The sequence below is a fragment of the Rana temporaria genome, chromosome 1, assembly GCF_905171775.1.
Source record: "Rana temporaria chromosome 1, aRanTem1.1, whole genome shotgun sequence".
Taxonomy (NCBI): Eukaryota; Metazoa; Chordata; class Amphibia; order Anura; family Ranidae; genus Rana; species Rana temporaria.
Genome location: NC_053489.1, coordinates 141,018,049 through 141,037,141, shown reverse-complemented (window position 1 = coordinate 141,037,141; position 19,093 = coordinate 141,018,049). Strand labels below are relative to the sequence as shown.

Here is a 19,093-nt window from a genome sequence, read left to right as displayed (position 1 = left end):
AACTTTAACAGAGTTGAACAGCACCACTCAAGGGGCGGTCCCTCCGGTCATAACCCCTCACCCTGCAGCATGCAGCCCAGTTCGACAAAAAGCAGTACAAAATTAAAAAGGAGGGGTGGGTGCTGTGTCAGTCCATGGACGACAGAGAAAAAGGACATTACGGTGAGTACAAAAAAAAATGATTTTCTCTTATCGTCCATTGACGGACACAGCTCCTTAAAACTTGACATGTGGGACGTCCCCAAGTAGTGTCAGAAAAAAACAAGGGGTGGGAACAGTAATCAAAGGAAGACCCAACTTCACCCCGAACAAACAGAGCTCCTCATGGAGGAGTTGAAACCTCAAACAGCTGCCTGCAAAACCTTTCGGCCAAAGGAAGCATCCGAAGATGCACTCACATCAATCTTGTTAAACTTTGAGAAAGTGTGAACAGACGACCAGGTCGCCGCCTTACACACCTGTAAGACAGATGCTTGATGTCGGAAAGCCCAGGAGGCACCAATTGCCCTGGCCGAATGCGTCGTGACAGGAAAGGGAGGCGCTCGCCCCTTAAGGGCCTAGGCCTGGATGACGGTCTACCTGATCCACCTAGAAATGGTGGCCGACGAGACCGCCAGGCCCTTCTGTGGACCAGACACCAACACAAACAGCGAGTCAGATCTCCGGAGCCGTAGCAGACAGGTACACCCGTAGGGCACGTACCACGTCCAAAGTATGTAGCGCAACCTCCTTGGGATGCGACGACTGAGGACACAAAAATGGAAGTACAATGTTTACGTTTAGGTGAAAAGCCGAAACTACCTTAGAAAGGAAAGAGGGCTGTGGACGCAATACCGCTTTATCCTTATGGAGGACCAAGTAAGATAACTTGCAAGACAAGGCCGCCAATTCAGAAACCCTTCTGACCGATGTAATGGCAACTAGAAAAGCAACTTTCTGAGAAAGCATTAAGAGGAATCTCCCTGATATTCTCAAAGGGAGGTTCCAGAAGCACTGAAAGCACCAGATTCAAGTCCTGCGGAGGAAGCGGTGGTCTAAATCGGGGGAATCACGTGTCGAAGCCCCTGTACAAACGTACTGCGCTGAGAGACCACAAAGGACCTCTACGGCCGTTCCCATTCCTTATCTATGAATCTGTCAAAGAGATCAACATATGGAAAAACCTTTACAGAGCGGGTCGTTTTGTTCGACCCAAAAGGGACTGACACCCCAGTGGATGTCCCAGCAGTATCTTCAAGCTTAAGGGTGTCCCTTACTGCATTGATAAGTGCTCCTACAATTGCTCTGTCCTGCACTGACCATGACAAGGAGTCCTTCTCAGTGCCCGGATGGTCCTGGTCCGCATCCTCTGACACCTCAGAACAGGGGTCCTGTGCTACAGCCAGGTCTGAGTCAGAGTATTCCCCAGGAGATGGCGTAGGGAGGGGGTGCTTTTTACCCCCCTTACGCCCGCATGCCACTTACACCCTTGCAACAAATGCCTTCAGGACTTCCAACAAATTGTCCATGGGTAACCACAGGTGCACCAGCTGCTGCCTCCAAAATGTCTGGGGAAAAAATACCAGCTTCAGACTCCATTCTGAGCCACTGACAGCCCTTAGGGACCAAGTCAAGACACTTGTGACAAAAAATGTCCACCCTCCCAGCTGCGCTGACCGGGGGGGTTAACCAGGGACTCACCATCCAGCCAGAGACTGCCCAGTTTTCCGCTCTGCCTCACACACAGCGTGTGACTGAGGTGTTCTGTGAGGTGATTAGCACTATTTGCGCTATTCAGGAAGCTATTCAGGTGCTCGTGTTCCTCCTGTGTTCCTCCTGTTAGGATGTGTGGGGTCTGGTACTTCCTGTCCCTTGACAGGAAGTACCAGACCCCACACATCCTAACAGGAGGAACACGAGCACGGCGCTCGTTTTGTTTGGAAACATCTCACCATTGGAAATGTGAGTTTTTAACTTTTCTTTTATTAAACCTTTTTATGCGGAGCTGCACCATTGCCTTCCTTTTGTCTTTTGTTTATATACCCCTCCGAGCACCCAATACCCAGTGGATGCCTAGGTGGTAACGAAAGATAGAGGAAGTACACCTATCAAGACGGATCGCACGAACTCGCTGTTCGTAGGAGATAGGCCCGCTGCTAGAGGCCTCCATGTGAGTGCACGTGCATGTGATATATTATCTTCCACACCTGCAGTCACAGTATTATGCCATATTTGCCCTTGTCGTTCACTTTCAACATGACCATTTGATTTGGAGATTTTCCATTTGGATTGTGTTTTATTTGAACTTTTTGGCACCCCCTTGGGCCTCTATTATCGTTCAAAGTGCACTTTAAGACTTTATTTGTGTTATTTGACGTTTTTACCTCATTGTGGTCCCACATCTTGGAGAGTCTGACAAGTGATAGACACGTCCTCTTCTAATTCTGAGCTTGAGGAAGCTCTCAGGAGAAGGTCGTCCAGATATCCTACGATAGCGACCCCTCGCTGCCTCAGCAGGGATAGTATCGGGGCGAACACCTTGGTGAAAACCCGTGGTGCCGATGCCAAGCCGAACAGGAGGGCCACAAATTGAAAATGGTCCTCCCCGATCACAAAGCGCAGAAACCTCTGGTGCTTTGTGCATTTGGGAACATGCAGGTACGCGTCCATGATATCCAAGGACGCCATAAAGTCCCCCTGATGGAGTGCTGCCATTACCGAGCGAACCGACTCCATCCTCAATTTTTGCACTTTGACAAAACAATTGAGGGCCTTGAGGTCCAGGATTGGACGGACCCCTTCCTTCTTGGGGACTACAAACAGATTGGAGTAAAACCCCTGAAACCGTTCCATCGAGGGAACTGGCACAATCACTCCCCTGCCCAGTAGATCCTGGACAGCCCCTGACAGATCCTTCCGGGGATCCGGAGGTTGGAAGGAAAAAAATCTGTTTGGTGGGCAAGAGAGAAACTATCTTGTACCCAGAGGAAACTACTTCGCAAACCCAACGGTCAGAGAAGAGACCTCCACCGAGCTGCGAAATCGCTTAGCAGGCCCCCCACCCGAGACACGGGCGGGGGCAGACCTTCATGCGGAAGCAGGCTTGTCCGCAGGCTTGTTAGGCTTGCGGTACCAGGTGTGCTTCTGCCCTGCAGCCGGGGTCTTAGCACCTTGAAAACTTATTCCTGCCGCACTGGGCGGACGAAAAAAACGCTTGGGGGTAGTAAAAGAGGGCCCTTGCTTACGGCGAGGGTCCTTGCCCTTCCCAGACTGTGGGAGCAGTGTGCTCTTACCACCTGTGGCATCCTTTATGATGTCATCCAGGGACACCCCAAAAAGCCGTTCACCCTTAAAGGGTAAATCCACCAAGGTCTTCTTGAAGGACTGGTCTGCAGACCAGCACTTCAGCCACACAAGGCGACGTAGTACCACCGCGTAGGCGGAGACCCTGGAAAGCAAGGGGAGCGTATCCAGGGCCGACTCACAGACAAACTTCAGACCCTGAACCAACTGTTCAGCCAGGTCCTTACAGGTCTCAGAAGCATCCTGCGCCTCCAGCTCCTGTAGCAAAAACTTTGCCCGTTCGGTCAGTGTCTGCGACACCAGAGTCCCGGCCAAAACCGGTCTCACTGCCGAACCCACTACTGTGAACATGGAGCAGGCCACAGCCTCCACTCTCCTGTCTGCGGGGTCCTTAAAGGCAGGAGCCCCTTCCACCGGCAACGTGGTGGCTTTGCTCAATCTGGACACGGGAGGGTCCACTGACGGAGGAGAGACCCACTTTTTTAAAAAGTCCTCCTCAAAGGGATAACGGGTCGCAAAGTATTTTGGAACAGCAAAAACTTTCTGTGGCGTATCCCATTCCTTGTATAACACTTTGTCCAAATATGGAATACAAGGAAACACTTTTGCAAAGTCATCCTCGCTGTCCGCGTGGGTTAAGCCCGCATCATCTGACATGACAGAGCCAGAAGCAATAGCAGGGTATGGTTCTGTGTCAGACATCCCCAGAAGCAGGCTCAGGGAGGGGGCGCTTTTTACCTCCCTGCTGGCCACTTGTCGCTTCAATCCTGGCAAGAAACGCCTCAAGGACAGCCGTCATTGCCTCAACAGATGCGGCAGGGGCACTACGGTTAACTGAGGCATTGCTGGGACAGAAGCTCCTGGTTCAGGCTCCATGATGCCCCACCGCTGTGCCACCCTAGTACTGCAAAGCAGAACAACCCACCAGTCACCTCCCGGGTGCAAAAACAGAAGGCAGGGGCCCCCAGGGAACTCACCACCCCACCTGGTTGCAGTGTGAGCTGAAAACGCTGAGGAATGCTGAGAAGTGCTGGCTGCGCTGCGTCTGTCCCTCAGGGATGATTTGCGGGCTTTAGCAGCACTATTTCAGGCACTAGAGGCCAAGACTTTTCCAAGATGGCCGCCGTCTGAAGTAAAAAGCACCATGCGGGCTACAAGAAAATGGCCGCCGACCATGTAAACCGCGTCCGCGGCAAAATGGCGGCCAAACGCAGTTTAAAAATCCAGTGACACAACACACGGCCAGCACACACAGCAGCACCCCCAAACGTAAAAAAAAAATCACAGCACCCCGCAACACACGGTCCCCGGTGGCGATAAAACCCCAGGAGGCCCCCCCTCACAGCCGCCACCCAGTATGGGGAAGGAGGGAGAGGAAAGGGAGAGAGGAAAGCAGGGCGGACCCTCAGTCGACCTCCCCAGGGAAGCACCAGCCATACCACCTTGCCAGGGCAAGGGGCCACTACTTAGCCGTCCTGCGACCACCGGCTGGAGGCATCCCGGACAGAACCAACATCTGCTAAACAGCATGGCTGTCGGCCAGACACACTGTGACCGGTCATATGTGTGCCCTGGAACATGTAGTTCCCAGGCCACCCCTGGAACAATGGGGTCTGTCGTGGACAGCCCAGAGCAGAGCTGAGGGCCGGCACACGCTCGATGGCCGAACATGGGGGGACTACAAGAGTCAAGACCCAGCCTGTCACCCAGTCGGCAGTTGATAGAAGAATCTCAGGATTCAAAAATGCAGGAACAAAACAAATAAAAGCGAAAAAAAAAAACGCCAAAAATTCCAGAGTACAGGGACTCCAGAAGGCCATGTCCTCTCCTGACATTAGGCAGAAAAAAACTGGAGCGGCTGAGGCAGAGTGTGGGTTATACCCGGGGGACCACGCCCCCTGGGAGGAGCTGTACTGAGGAAAGTGTTGTTAACACTTAAAGTGCTTTTTTTCTGCCTAACTCTCCTGGAAGGAAGGTGCATAACCTAAGGTCAAAGGCTGCTGTGTCCGTCCATGAACGGAAGAGAAACGGCGCGACCAAAAATGGCGCCAGAGCACACTGAGGTGGATGAGAAGCGGAGGCTCCCAAAAAGACACACCACCCCCACAGAGAGTGGACCCCGACACCTCTACAGACCCCAACCGGGATACGGAGACCCTTACAGGTACACCCCGCCAACGCAGCAGGCCCCGCCATGGGGAGGAGGGAGGAGGAAAAAGGGAGGACAGAGAGGGAAGGGGGGACAGGGAACCCCCAAATGACCCTCCAGGAAGCCCAGCTGTCCCAAACCGACAAAACAGGAGGAACTGTACTTACCCGTCCATGCGTGGACACTGCTGGTGCAGTCCAGACAGACTCACCGCCAGACATACAGAGTGGCTGTCGGCCATGGCCCACTGTGACTGAACCCCGAGTAGGTCAGTCATATGTGGGCCCCGGAGTAAGAAATAGGATTTTTATAACAGCTTACCTGTAAAATCCTTTTCTTGGAGTACATCACGGGACACAGAGCCTAGTAATTACTAAGTGGGTTATATTCCACCTTTAGGTGCCAGACACTGGTGTAATCAATTAGACAGGAAGTTTCCTCCCTATATAACCCCTCCCATAATGGGAGCACCTCAGTATTTGTAGCAAAGCAATAAGTGTCCCAATATCCCCAAACAAGAGGGGCAGGAGCTCTGTGTCCCGTGATGTACTCCAAGAAAAAGTTTTCACAGGTAAGCCGTTATAAAAATCCTATTTTCTTTATCGTACATCACGGGACACAGAGCCTAGTAATTACTAAGTGGGACGTCCCAAAGCAATGCCTACTGAGGGGAGGGAGACACAAATAAAGCAGACCGCCATCAGACTTGAGGACCTATACTGCTGCCTGCAGCATACTGCGCCAAAAAGCGGCATCCTCTTGCCATCTTACATTCACCTGATAGAAATTAGTGAACGTAAGCACCGACGACCAAGTTGCGGCCTTGCAAATCTGAGTCATAAAGACTTGGTAATGCACCACGCATGAAGCGCTTACTATCCTGGTAGGGTGCACTCTAAAAGAAACAGGGGGAAACCCTCTCTTCAAACCACAAGCCTGAATAATAACCTAATGAATCAACATTGAAAACAGTTGATTTAGACGCTGTCTGCCCTTTCCTGGTAGCGCAACATCAGTATTTCGTATCCGAGCAGCCGCTTCAGATAGGCCTTGACTTTTCTTACGCTAACGAGAGAGAGTATCCATTTCAATAGCTGATCTGAACACTGCCTGCCCATTTCTAGGGTCTTCTGCCAGCACAACAAAACGTCAGTTTCCTATATCTGAAACCTTCAGATAGATATTTAACTGCTCTCATCTTAATTGAGAGAAAAGCAGTAACTTTTCCTTCCGCAGAACAAGGTTCTGGAAAAAAGGCAGGCAAGAATATCTTGATTCAAATGAAAACTAGATACTTCTAGGAAATAAGGATGGGTGAGGATTTAACATCATTATTGACATATTTGGCCTGGACCTGCGATCATCGATCTCTAAACATATTTTTTGTACTATCTACTACCATCGGTATATATTTCATCTATCATTGGAATCTTCCTGGATGATTATATCCACCGCTGTGTATCAGATTGTGAAAATCATGGCTACATAGTAGCAATAATCCTGTTCATTTCGTCCTGAAGAAGCCCCACGGTGAAACGCGTAGGCGACTTCAATAGGATTCTTTCACTATTCTCTTGTTCTGAATGGTTGTATTGTGATTGTTATCAGTTGCTTTCCATTATACCATTGTTAGTGTACATTTTGTAAATTTATGTAATAAATATATATTTTTTATACTTCCACGAGCCTCAAAGTCCGATTTTGCCCACTCTTCTTGAAGGGGTACTGTTTTATATTCTTATCATCATTACGGATGCGGCCAATGTGAGTGCTTTAAAGTGACAGTGCTTATGCGCTACTATAGACACTCAATGAATAAACCCTAAACAAAATGTATCAAAAAGTTGCTGCAAAACCTAAAAGTGTTTACAATACACAAATATATTAATGAAAGAGGTGAGGGGTTCTGCGCAACCTAGCACGCAGACATGGTGAAAGTACTAAGTATAAATAAATAAATAAATAAATATAAATACTGATAAGTGATATCACAAACACGAGCAAATAAGAGCTCAATCCAATCCAGTGAGAGAGTGAAAATATCAAAACATCAAAATATAAATAATATATATAGAATGTATATAAAATATAAAATATATAATATATAATATTAATATGCAATAAATATAAAATCTATTCATATATATGCATATATATAGTGAAGTCTATAGCCGTGAAAAAGTGTCCATTCATAGGGTGAGAAATGGATAAATAAATAAATCTGGTGATCCAGTGCTAATAGTGATTCTTCAAATAAGCATAGGCTGCCACAGGAGATGTAGCCGATGTGATCCCAGAGCAATCCAGTAAAGAGTGTTGACAGATGGGTGTAATAATCCCTCCCTGAGCTCCCGGGACTCTTACCTCCACACAGATAATCAAGTGCATCCACTATAAGTATCTCGACCAGACCTCCGTATGTATGTTCCACTAATCCTCCTTAGATAACCATGGCTGGGTCCTCTTATCCATCCAAACCGTCAGTGTGCCCAGGAGAAAAAGCAGGGGAGACACAAAAACAGAGGAGGGGACTCCAATCGTGAAGTAGTAAGCACAAGCCAATATTTATTAAAGAGGGAAAAAGCTGCGCTTACATGTAATCTAAAATTATACAGCAAGGAACTATTTAAAAACGAGCGGCGTTTCTAGCGCCTGTATACGTCACTCCAGGTGTACGTCCTCCCGTCCAATCCCTACGCGTTACGACAGGTGTCACGTGTCTTCATCTGTCCCCAGATGAAGACACGTGACACGTGTCGTAACGCTAGAAACGCCGCTCGTTTTTAAATAGTTCCTTGCTGTATAATTTTAGATTACATGTAAGCGCAGCTTTTTCCCTCTTTAATAAATATTGGCTTGTGCTTACTACTTCACGATTGGAGTCCCCTCCTCTGTTTTTGTGTCTCCCCTGCTTTTTCTCCTGGGCACACTGACGGTTTGGATGGATAAGAGGACCCAGCCATGGTTATCTAAGGAGGATTAGTGGAACATACATACGGAGGTCTGGTCGAGATACTTATAGTGGATGCACTTGATTATCTGTGTGGAGGTAAGAGTCCCGGGAGCTCAGGGAGGGATTATTACACCCATCTGTCAACACTCTTTACTGGATTGCTCTGGGATCACATCAGCTACATCTCCTGTGGCAGCCTATGCTTATTTGAAGAATCACTATTAGCACTGGATCACCAGATTAATTTATTTATTTATCCATTTCTCACCCTATGAATGGACATTTTTTCACGGCTATAGACTTCACTATATATATGCATATATATATGAATAGATTTTATATTTATTGCATATTAATATTATATATTATATATTTTATATTTTATATACATTCTATATATATTATTTATATTTTGATGTTTTGATATTTTCACTCTCTCACTGGATTGGATTGAGCTCTTATTTGCTCGTGTTTGTGATATCACTTATCAGTATTTATATTTATTTATTTATTTATTTATACTTAGTACTTTCACCATGTCTGCGTGCTAGGTTGCGCAGAACCCCTCACCTCTTTCATTAATGTGAGTGCTTTCCTTGTGTATCTTGTTCTCCCTCCCTCTCCCTCTTTCCTTTGTCTTTTCCTTTCTGATCATCCCTAGTTTTGTGTTTTTCCTTCCCTTCCCATCCCCCTCCTTCTTTTGTTTTCGATTTAACATCACCCTATCCTTAAGAATAATTTAGTATGCCTGTATACAAAGAAAGTTGCCAATACTGAAACGCTCTTGCGGAGGCTACCGCAACCCAGAACACCAATTCCCATGTTAGAAGGATGAAGGGAAATGTGGTGCATCGGCCCAAGGTGCTGACCTTGTAAGCCAACAAAACTAGACTCAATCCCCCGAGCACAAGGACGACCTAAATGGCTGACTTATACTCATTACCCCTTGTATAAAGGCCCAGATCAAAGAGTGCGAAGCAAGCGACCTTTGAAAATACTGACAAGGCAGAGATCGGATCCTTGATGGAACTTAAGGCTAGCTCCATCTTCTTTCCTAATGTAGGAAGGCAAGAATTTTACCTATGACATACTTCCAAGGATACCACCCCTTGGTTTCACACCAGGAACATGGGCCTTCCAGATCCTATGATATCTGGTCCTGGAGGCCAGCTCTCCTGTATGAATCAAGGTAATTTGCCTCGGATTCTGAAAGCCCTGATCCTCAAGAATGCGGGCTATAACAGCCAGACCATTAATTCCCATGTTTGCAAGACGGGATGGAATACCACCATGCAAAGTAGGCCTGGACAAGATGTAAGGGACCCTGGGTCCTCTACTACCACCCATACTATTCCTGCACAGTAAGGTTGTCTGGGTTATGCCAGAGCAATTAGGCCAGCTTCCGTTCCCATCTGATGTTGCATAGAAGCCACGAAAGTCGCGGCACTTGGGGGAGAGAACGCATAAACCAGTGACAACTGGTCCCACAGGGTCACTAACGCATCTGTCCCGCCTGCGAGCGGATCCTTTGTCCTTGACACAAAGCTGTTCAACTCCTTGTTGAACCTGGACGCCAATACATTTTATGTACAGGGTACCCCCTTCTCTGGCATTTGGTCAGAAAAAAGTCGGGGTGTAGAGGTCATTCTCCTGGGACCAACTGTTGACGGCTCCAGAAAATCACCTGCCAATTCTGCATGAAATGACGATTGTTAATAGGCAAGGCACAAGCTCCTCTGCCCAAGCCAAAACATGGGTTACTTCCCTCTGGCTGCGTGACTTCTAGTGCCTCCTTGTTAAACAAAGTAAATCACTAGTGTGGCATTGTCGGATTGTACTCTGAATGAACAATCCTGCAACCTAAACGTCCAGGCCCTTAAGCCAGATGCTCCATCCGTAGCTCTAGAATGCTGACGGATAAGGCTCACTTGGAGCTTGACCACTTCCCCTGGGCAGTGGTCTCTTCCAGACCTGGCCTCCATCCCTAGAGGCCAGTCTTCGTAGCTGCCACCTCCCAGGTAACAGGTATGAAGGATCTTCCTTTCTGCCAATATTTTGGTTAAGAAACACCAACTGAAACTCCAGAATATCCCTGGGACCAGACTCTTTGGATAATGCTAGGTTAGGATCCACTCATTCCAGGCCGACAGAATAATGTTTATATCAGCCTTGAATGATACTGAGCATAGGGAACCACTTTGAATAAAGCCACCATCTTCCCTAGCACCTTAAGCAAAAGGCAAATGTAAGGAACTGTTCCTTGCCTTGACCATATAGACCAGCTTTCTCATAACGCTGATCTTGTCTGAGGCCAAAAAAAAAAAACTCCTTTTTGGGCTGTGTCCCAAACGAAAGAATGTACCTTTAGACTGGGATCCTAACCCAGGAGTTCCAGATACTTGACTATGCTGGACTACACTTAGGTCCAGCCATGCTACTGACTGATCTATCAGCAGGAGTTTGCCTCGATATGCCATTACTGCTCTACCCTGGGTACAAACAAAAGTCACTGCCCCTACCTATGACTGGTCAATACAATAAGGAGCGCTGGAAAGGGCGCAAATACATACAAAAACATAGAATATCCAGGCTCAAACTTACCAACCAATCGGCAACCAACCAAATTCACCTGTCTAACTGTGTGCGTTAAAAACAGAGGTTTAGTTGCACGCATTTGCAAATGTATGTGTAAGCTGCAGGCCCCGTCAAGGCGCTCTGTATATTGCAGTCATAACTATAACATTGCATTTTGAGTCTCCTCAGTAGGAGTACATGACTGCTGATGGATATATAAGGGGCAGGTGACTGGAGGTAGCCCAGCCCTCATTAAAGGGGCAGGAGCACACTTAGCACATGTAAGCAAAGGTGCCAGTGTGCTGCCTGACAACAATGACAAATACAACAAACAAAAGTCACTGCCCCTACCTATGACTGGACGGGGCCTGCAGCTTACACATGCATTTGCAAATGCGTGCAACTAAACCTCTGTTTTAAACGCACACAGACAGGTGAATTTGGTAGATTGCCGATTGGTCGGTAAGTTTGAGCCTGAATATTCTATGTTTTTGCTATACCCTGGGCCTTTAGACCTGCTAGAGGCGGGCCCTAGCACCCTGAAAAAACCCAGGCACGATGGCTAACCCAAGGGTCAAGACCACCAACTGGAGAAGATGCTGTTCCCCTGCGAAACGCAGACAACCTCTGCAGTCCCATGTAAATAAACACATATGCAAATGGCTCCCCATATGTGTATGTGGCAAGTGTTAAAGCCATATGCCTCTATGGAAGCGTGTGCTCATGGAAGCATGAATTCATAGAAATATGTTTTAGGCAAAACATAAAAAGGGGCACGCTGTATACACATAGCACGTGTGCTATGGAACGAGCATCTTGCAAGCATGCGTTTATGAATGTGTTATGCAACATGTACCCATGCAGACACGTATTCCTATGTAAACACAAGGAATCCTGTATAATTAAGTAAACTTAAATTATCATGCTTCATTATGCAACCATGCAAAATCTAAGCAAACATGCAACTTTAAGCAATCATGCATCCTTATGTGATTCAGCTTTTTTTCATGCGATCAAACATCTTATGCATTTTAAGCACTACTGTGCGGACAAGTACCCTTGTGTGACCAAGGACTCGGGTGATCAGGCAACCATGTGTGATCCAGCATCTTTATGCAATCAAGCATTTTTATGCGATTTTAGGCATTTCTGTGCAAATAGACCTCTCCGTGCAACTTAAGCACTTTAATGTGACAAAGCATCCTCATGCGACTATGTAAAAAAAACATGTACACCCATACAAACAGAAACATGTATCTTTATCAACAATAAACATGTTCTGTTACTCGTTTTTATCCCACATGCATTTTGAACATTCCAAACTCATGTATTTTATGCAAACATGTGGACTGGTAGAGAGGAAGTTATCCTCTGCAGATGTGCGTTTCATGCGATATAGCTGTTGTGCGTTAGCGATGTACAGTAGCAACTGTGCATCCCACAGTTGTGCGTTTGGTTAGCCTGAAGCCAGCACCAGGATGAGGACCCTGTGTAGGTTTTTCCAGCAACCTATAGGAATTTTTATTTCATTTTTTTCTTAAAAAAACAAACAAAAAAAAACAAGGAGACAGAGGCTTTGGCCGTCTAGGCTGAGGGTAAGTTATATGCAGTATGAATCTCTGAAAAAGACTGCAGCTTCAACTTCAGAACTTGTAAGGCTTCTGATACCTCTGCCTCGTTAGGCTGCACCTGTTCCCTGTCCTCTGACAGCGAACTTTCATCCTCAGGTTTAATTTTTTTGATTGAGGATTTAGAGCAGGGAAAGGGGCACACACACCCCAGTTTCTGTTTCTTGTGAGGATGCTGCCAATATAGCAGTTAACCTCCTATAGACCAGTGGTTCTCAACCTTACTAGTGCCGTGACCCCTTAATAAAATTTCCCTTGTTGTGGGGACCCCCAACAGGAAAATTATTTTCGGAGCATGGGTTGTCGGCACCCAAGACAAGTAATTTGCGCCCCTAAACCATGGACATTTAGCGTTCTCCGAGTCCCTTCCACTCATACAGTAAAACCCCTTATGGTACATTTTGGGATGTACCATTCTTTTTTTGTTCTCCTTTCTTTCCCTTTTATCTCTTTCTATCCTCATTTTTTTCCCCATCCCTCTCTCTAGCTGTCTTTCTTGTTCTTTCTCTTATTCTTTGTTCCTATGTCGTAATCAGGAGATAGGGTCTCCACAGCCCCTGCCACTTCACATTCCTCACCAGTCAGCTGACCTCTAGTCTCTGTCCCCCACCCATGCCGTGAACTGAATGGGCGGCTGTGAAAAGGCTGAGTGGGTGGCCACAGGCTCCAGGGACAGCCCGGCTGGGCATCCGCAAAAAGGCTGGGAGAGTGGTGCGGGCTTCAGGAACAGCCAAGGATTCGGTGACCCCTGGCAAATTGCCATTTGACCCCCGAGGGGGTCCCGACCCCCAGGTTGAGAACCACTGCTATAGACCAACAAATGCAATGCAAAAAACGTCCAGACATATGCAGAGTGGCTGCAATGTTGGGGGGAGGCTACAATGCCTGACAGGGCTTATGGTGCCTCAAGTCTCTACAGGGGAAGATGGTATCATGCAGGCATAAAAGCCACCAGATTCAGGTGGCGATACCCTGGGGCCCTTTTATATTCCTGCCCCTGAACCTTATCTACAGGGAGACGAAAGTCCTAAGCTAAAAGCAGAGGAACTTAACACAGGTGCATCAACAGCTGAACTTAGTCTAGCAAAAAAACAATGCCTGCTAATCTGCACAGCTAGATGCGGAGTAGGCATCTTAGGTATGTCTGTATCCAACACACACAAGGTGCTTACGTGCCCCAAGCTGCTGTGTCCCTCTGGCTTTACTGAGCTCCGACGTCTGTTATTTTTTTTTAAGGGCCTGCCCTGCGTCTGCACCATGAGCCGGCGAGCATGTGCCAGCGGCAACCACATCGTTCCCCCGCCTACAAAAAGCGTGCCCCCCTCGTGCACTCGCGCATAGGGAAATGGTGGGGGCGGAGAGAGATCCCTTAAGGAGCGCCATGGACCCGGACTACGAAGGAATCCCCCCCACACAAGTGTGGCAGAGCCTGAAGCAGAGGAAGTGAGCCGCTCAACAGACCGGCTAACACTGAGCTTTCGTTCCTGGAGAGCATGGTAAGCGAAACACCAGGTATGTCTCTTTACTGCCTCTAGTGGCGGAAAACAGATAAGACATGCAGCTACTCATGGAAGACAATCCTTAAGGTATTTACCTAGAATTGTCTTCACTTACCTTATCCCGCTGCAGTATACTGCTGAGCACAGACAGACCCAATCTTCACCCATCAACGTGGGTTAAGTCAACAGACCTTCAGGGACCGAAATCCAAGACAAGGTTTCTACTCCCCTGGACCTGTACCGCATCCTGCCAGAAATTTTTTGGTATGTGGTTATAACCGAAGTACTGGAACCCAGGATCCAGCCCTCCGAAGAGAAGCATTACAAGCAAAAACCTTGTGCTTCGGATACGAGGCCCCAGGTACCATCCAATTTGGCCCAAGGCACTTTGGATGGATCTGGTTTTTATGAAGGCTATTTAAATCCAGCATGGATCCTTCCAGTGGAGCTCCTCAGAGCACATCTTCACTCGTGACCAACACCTTAGACACTGGGAAAAAACTGAGGTGCTCCCAGTATGGGAGGGGTTATATAGGGAGGAAAATTCCTGTCTAATTAATTACACCAGTGTCCAGCACCTGAAGGTGGAATATAACCCACTTAGGCCCCATGCACACGAGACGCTGCTAAACTCGAGTTCAGAGGCATTTGGGCATTTTTTTCAACTGCCCCTGAACACATTTAATGTTATCCTATGTGTCCATGCACACGATCACGTTTTTTGGCGTTTCAAAGCAGTTGGGTTTAGGGCCGTTTTTCCAAACCCAAAATTTTGGGTTCAGAAGCTTTCAGCTTTTGCGTTTTAGACGCAAATCGCGGCAAAACGCCGCTAAACGCGGCAAAACACGGCAAAACACGGCACAAATAGTTTGATTCTGAGCTTGGGGAGGGTCTACAGTGTTTTGGGGATAAACGCTGACAGCCGCAAATCGCGGCAAAACGCCGCGCAATTCGCGGCAAAAACAGGCGTTTTAAATGCCGGTTTTTGCCTTTGAAAAGCTGAGATTAGAGGCGTTTGTAATAGCGTCTCGTGTGCATGGGGCCTTACAGTGCCTTTGCGAAAGTATTCGGCCCCCTTGAACTTTGCAACCTTTTGCCACATTTCAGGCTTCAAACAAAGATATAAAAAACTATTTTTTTTTTGAAGAATCAACAAGTGGGACACAATCATGAAGTGGAAGGAAATTTATTGGATATTTCAAACTTTTTTAACAAATGAAAAACTGAAAAATTGGGCGTGCAAAATTATTCAGCCCCCTTAACCACTTCCATACCAGGCACTTACGCACCTTCCCGCCCAAGCCAATTTTCAGCTTTCAGCACTGTCGCACTTTGAATGGCAATTGCGCGGTCGTGCAACGTGGCTCCCAAACAAAATTGGCGTCCTTTTTTCCCCACAAATAGAGCTTTCTTTTGGTGGTATTTGATCACCTCTGCGATTTTTTTTTTTGCGCAACAACTAAAAAAAGACTGAAAATTTTTTAAAAAAAATTAGTTTTTATTTGTTTGTTAATTTTTTTGTAAATAAGTACGTTTTCTCTTTCAATTACGGGCACTGATATGGCGGCACTGATGGGCAACGATGATGTGGCACTGATTGGTGGCGCTGGTATGCGGCACTGATGGGCACACATGGGCGGCACACATGGGCGGCACAGATGGGCGGCACAGATGGGCACTCATGGGCGGCACAGATGGGCACTCATGGGCGGCACAGATGGGCACTCATGGGCGGCACAGATGGGCACTCATGGGCGGCACAGATGGGCACTCATGGGCGGCACTTATGGGTGGCACTGATGGATACTTATGGGTGACACAGATGGGCACTGATAGGTGGGCACTGGGCATGGATGGGCACTGTGGGGTGGCACTGATGGACATTGTGGGGCGGCACTGATCTACCCATGTTGCCAGTCAGTGCCCATTTGTGGGCACTGATTGGCATCTTTTTTTTTTTTATTAAAAAAAGCTTTTTTTTTTTTTTAAAAGACTTTTTTTTTTTTTAATGCTTTTTTTTTGGCCCACCCTGGTGGTCCAGGGTGGGCTTCCCTGGTGGTCCAGTGTGGCGATCCGAGGGGGGGCTGCGCTGATAAACAATCAGCGCGAACCCCCCCTGTTAGGAGAGCCGCCGATCGGCTCTCCTATACTCGCGTCTGTCAGAGGCGAGTGAGGACGAGCCATCAACGGCTCTTCCTGTTTACATCGTGATCAGCCGTGATTGTACACGGCTGATCACGTGGTAAAGAGTCTCCGCCGGAGGCTCTTTACCGAGATCGGAGATGCAGGGTGTCAGACTGACACCCCGCATCACCGATCGCGCGCGGCATAAAATCCTTCAGGACGTCCTGTCAGGCTTTCAGAACCACTTCCCGGACTTTTTCTGCGATTACAGCTGTAAGTCGCTTGGGGTATGTCTCTATCAGTTTTGCACATCGAGAGACTGAAATTTTTGCCCATTCCTCCTTGCAAAACCGCTCGAGCTCAGTGAGGTTGGATGGAGAGTGTTTGTAAAACAGCAGTTTTCAGTTCTTTCTCGATTGGACTCAGGTCTAGACTTTGACTTGGCCATTCCAACACCTGGATATGTTTATTTGTGAACCATTCCATTGTAGATTTTGCTTTATGTTTTGGATCATTGTCTTGTTGGAAGACAAATCTCCGTCCCAGTCTCAGGTCTTTTGCAGACTCCATCAGGCTTTCTTCCAGAATGGTCCTGTATTTGGCTCCATCCATCTTCCCATCAATTTTAACCATCTTCCCTGTCCCTGCTGAAGAAAAGCAGGCCCAAACCATGATGCTGCCACCACCATGTTTGACAGTTCATGTTCAGGGTAATGAGCTGTGTTGCTTTTACGCCAAACATAACGTTTTGCATCATTGCCAAAAAGTTTGATTTTGGTTTCATCTGACCAGAGCACCTTCTTCCACATGTTTGGTGTGTCTCCCAGGTGGCTTGTGGCAAACTTTAAACGACACTTTTTATGGATATCTTTAAGAAATGGCTTTCTTCTTGCCACTCTTCCATAAAGGCCAGATTTGTGCAGTATACGACTGATTGTTGTCCTATGGACAGAGTCTCCCACCTCAGCTGTAGATCTCTGCAGTTCATCCAGAGTGATAATGGGCCTCTTGGCTGCATCTCTGATCAGTCTTCTCCTTGTATGCGCTGAAAGTTTAGAGGGACGGCCAGGTCTTCGTAGATTTGCAGTGGTCTGATACTCCTTCCATTTCAATATTATCGCTTGCACAGTGCTCCTTGGGATGTTTAAAGCTTGGGAAATCTTTTTGTATCCAAATCCGGCTTTAAACTTCTCCACAACAGTATCTCGGACCTGCCTGGTGTGTTCCTTGTTCTTCATGATGCTCTCTGCGCTTTAAACGGGCCTCTGAGACTATCACAGTGCAGGTGCATTTATATGGAGACTTGATTACATACAGGTGGATTCTATTTATCATCATTAGTCATTTAGGTCAACATTGGATCATTCAGAGATCCTCACTGAACTTCTGGAGAGAGTTTGCTGCACTGAAAGTAAAGGGGCTGAATCATTTTGCACGCCCAATTTTTCAGTTTTTTATTTGTTAAAAAAGTTTGAAATATCCAATAAATTCCACTTCATGATTGTGTCCCACTTGTTGATTCTTAAAAAAAAATTACAGTTTTATATCTTTATGTTTGAGGCCTGAAATGTGGCAAAAGGTCGCAAAGTTCAAGGGGGCCGAATACTTTCGCAAGGCACTGTAGTAATTACTAGGCTCTCTGTCCCGTGATGTACGATAAAGAAAACTCACCGGCCACCCCTGGAGCAAACGGGCATGTCGTGGCTGACCCAGCGCTCAGCTAAGGTCTGCTCACGCTTGAAGGCCGGACTGGGGAGAATACCAGGATCTATAAAACGCAGATGGTCGCCCTGCCGGCACTTGATAGAAGATCTCAGGATCAAAAAATTAAATAAAAAGTAAAAATTTCTGTAGGACTCTGGGCCCAAGGGGGAGGCAAGGTCCATCTCCTCTACTAGGCAGAAAAAAACTGAGCTGCATGCTGCAGGGTGAGGGATTATGACCGGAGGGACCACCCCCTGGGCGGGGCTGTTTAACTCTGTTAAAGTTACATGTGTTAAGATAACCAACAAGTTCTGCCTAGTCCTCTCCAATGAACAGTAACATAACCCACATGTCAAGAGGGCTTTCACACTGAGGCGATGCGCTGGCAGGAGAGAAAAAAATCTCATGCCAGCAGCATCTTTGGAGCGGTGAGAGGAGCGGCGTGTATACCGCCCCTTCACCGCTCCTTCCCATTTAAAACAATGGGAAACCGCGGCAATAGCGCCCGCAATGCGCCTCTGCAGAGGCGCATTGCGGGCGGTATTAACCCTTTATTGGCCGCTAGCGGGGGCTAATACGGCACCTCTAGCGGCCGAATCCCGCGGCAAACCCGACGGTATAGCGCCGCTATACCACCACCGCGCCTCCCGCCCCAGTGTGAAAGGGGCCTTAGGGTGAAGGTCCACTTCACTGAATCACCAACTACAGGGACTGGGGCGGATTAAGAGCAAAGCCTGGGTGAAAACTGGAATACTGAGCATGCAGGTTGTGCTCCCTGGATGAATTTCAATGCTTAAGTTTGAGTTCCAACTCAAGTCAACAAGTGTATACTGTGTGTAAAGGCTTCTTATGTACCGCTACTGGTTTAAAATGTATAAGTTATCTGACCTTTGACAGAGTAACCATTATGTATGCATGCAATTTCAGTTTTTTTTTTTTCTTAACATTGTGTTGATTGAACTTGAGAATTTCACATCATTTTTATTTAAAAGGGCAATCCATTGGGGGGGACTTACTAAAACTGAAATAGACAGAATCTGGAGCAGCTGTACAAAGTAACCAATCAACTTTCTTCAGCTTGTTCCGTTAAAAAAGAATTGCAGTAAAAGTTTGACTAGTCTTAAAAATGCTCCCTCCTACTAACACCTACACTAAATAACCTGTGTAAAAAAAGATGTAT

General features: G+C 47.2%; 1 protein-coding gene across 3 annotated transcripts in view; it reads right to left on the bottom strand.

Annotated features, from left to right (window-relative positions):
- The window catches only part of YTHDC2 (YTH domain containing 2), a 315,708-nt gene that overhangs the window by 210,990 nt on the left and 85,625 nt on the right, over positions 1–19,093 (bottom strand). The window lies entirely within an intron of this gene.